This window comes from Limulus polyphemus, unplaced genomic scaffold, assembly GCF_000517525.1.
Source record: "Limulus polyphemus unplaced genomic scaffold, Limulus_polyphemus-2.1.2 Scaffold1793, whole genome shotgun sequence".
Classification (NCBI taxonomy): domain Eukaryota; kingdom Metazoa; phylum Arthropoda; class Merostomata; order Xiphosura; family Limulidae; genus Limulus; species Limulus polyphemus.
In genome coordinates, this window is record NW_013667403.1 from 132338 (window position 1) to 135295 (window position 2958).

Below are 2958 nucleotides of genomic sequence, written 5' to 3' on the forward strand. Positions count from 1 at the left end.
TCCTCAAAAGTTTCAAAAAGTTAAGTGTGGAAACGTCAAAACTGCTTTTGACAATACAAATTCTGTCTCTAGCTCACCAATCCGAAAACACACTAGAATGTAGAAATATCTTTGCTCCATGTTGCAAAGTAGTTCTCTATACACAAGGTGAAATAGAGTATCATTCAGTTATCCTTTAAATAATATACAGATTCCTTGGCTGGGAAAGTATAGTAAAATTTACACATCATATTGAGTTTAGCACATGACCTCACACAGATTTACGATAAAAATTCAAATATTTTATGGATATGAAATATTTAACTTGGAAGACTGAGGTGTTAAATACTTATACTCTTCTCACTTGCCCTCAAGTTAACTTTAACTCAAATTAAAAAGTTACAATGTGATATGGTGAAATTACAACATTCGGTTAGACTGCACATTGACACGTGGAATATAAACATACCAGGCGTTTTTTCACTAATTGTATTAATATAGCATTTTCTAAATTTATCACTTGTTTCTGAATGGGTGCAGTTTTCACATAACACTAATTATTTTGTTCTAGCTGCCTTTGTCATTCTATTGAGGAGTACACTTATTATACAAATAACGTGCAAGAATTTAGATAGCAGTGTCGTTCAATGTTAGGTCAAGTGATCTCCTGAAGTTAGATATCCCTATGGTTGAATGGGAATCACTAGTTAAGTGTTTAGCTCCTAGTAAATCTGACGTTACCTGTGAATTATGGAACATTGAATTTAAACAGTAGATTATCTCGGCCTTATCAATTTTGAAAGAATAGTTTCAATTAAGTACAAATGACAGTCCGTCGTTCAGAGTAAGTACACGCATACTTTGCTTGTGTTTTCTGACGTAGCAAAGATTGTGATTTTGTATTTTACATTGTTCTATCTTTCTTTCTTCGCGAATTAGAGAAACACTGTATTACTCGGTAACAAATATCTTGTCGGACTTCATGTTATTAAGGGGACCTATCCCATTGCTCTTGGAATAATCAGTTTTACCTGAATATGACACAGTCATCATCCAATCGTGTAGGATGCAAAATATGGTATGAAAATTTACCCGTAGACAAGAACCACGTGCATGACAAATGTCCCTTCTCTACCACACATTGATAGCTAAGCATATAACAAATCAAGATTACAGAATAAACCATTAAAATATAATACACAGATGGAACACATATACGGGGCCATTAGTCCTTTACTTACGTACCAGACAATGGATCTGACAACCCATGGTTCGTGTTCCATTACTGAGAAATTACGCTCAACACTAGGACAATTGGTGTATTATACGGATGATGGTAAAAGTCCACTATTTGGTTAGAGTAGCCCTAAGAATTGGTAATGAATGTAGATTTTATAGCTGTCTTCCTTCTAGTCTATCGTTCCGCGGTGGGACAACGGTAAGTCTTCAGATTTACAATGCTAAAATCAGGGGTTCAGTTCCCCTCGGGGACACAACAGATAGCCTGATGTGGCTTTGCTGTGAGAAAACGCACATTCTAGTCTATCAGTTCAGAGGCTAATGCAAATATTTCTATTGTAGCTTTTGTGAGTATCTGAAATAAAAAAACAAACAAGCCATTATTTAGAATAAATAAAAAAACAAACACGTTGCAGAACGTGTAATAAAATATTAACCCTTTAAAAAATATAACATAAAACTGCAATAATTTAAAATAAACCTGAATTGGAAACGGTACAGGAAAAAGGTTGTTGCTGTTTTAATAGGCACACAATATGTGCTGTATCCACTGCGGGTAATCGAACCCCGGATTTTAACGTCATAAGTCTTCAAAATTACACAGAAAAAAAGGGATACATACAAAGAATGGTATAATATTTGAATTGTGACCATGGGAATAATAAACAAGTAAAGGAATCATCAAATAAACAGAATCAAATTATAATTTGAAATCAAACTGTAGTATATCGCAATAATAATAGTGAAACCAAACACAATAATAAAAATAGAATAAGAATAACGCACTGGAGTGACACCAAAAGCAAAATAAAACTTTCCAAACATTACACTTTAACCCTTTCCAGAACATTTTAATATAAAACTGACTATATTAGAAAAAAAAAACTTTCCTAAAAGCATGATTATACAAGTCTGTAAACTTATTATTTAATTTCTGTAGTGCATATTAGTGTATAGTTTGTTTGTAGTTAGTTATGCACAAAGCTACACAATGGGTTATCTGTGCTCTGCCCACCACGGGTATCGAAACCCGGTTTATAGCGGTATAAGTCCACAGACATACCACTGTGCCACTAAGGTGGTGGGGGCTGTTGGTGTATAGAAGCCATTTTAGTACTAGTAAAGACGACCTTGAAGCTTGGTTCTGTCAGTTTCGGTTTGTGTTTTGGGGAACGCTTCCGAAGAAGCTGTAAAGCGAAACTTTGAGTGTCTAATTAAATTAAAACAACAATTTGGTGTTATAAGGTCGTTTATTACTGGTATTAAAAAGCCTGTAAACTTTAGATATGCGTGATACATTAATATATATATTGTTACGTATCTGCTCGTTTGTTAATTTCCGCTATAAATTCTTTCAGAGGAACTTCAGTGATACAAGTCCTTTCTTAATTAAAACTAGTTTAATCTTTCTAGATATAACTTTGTAATACATAGAATTTCCACCGTCACTTTAAATTTAACATCCTTTATAACACACGTTATAAATCACCATGAGCTCAATAGTTACCCACAACCTTGCATAATGTCCTGCCACACCACAACGCTTCTGTATGGCTTCTGGTACTCCTTTGGGATCCAGCAACTTGATACAGGGGTTTGCTGAGACGCAGAATCTATGACAAAGTGGCACTTTTGGCCATCCAGCTTTCCTGTCATATAGACACTATGTGCTTGGCATTTTACCTCTAGCTGTTGGGACTTTCATGATGGGGGTTGGTGGGTGTCCCTCAACACCAACCA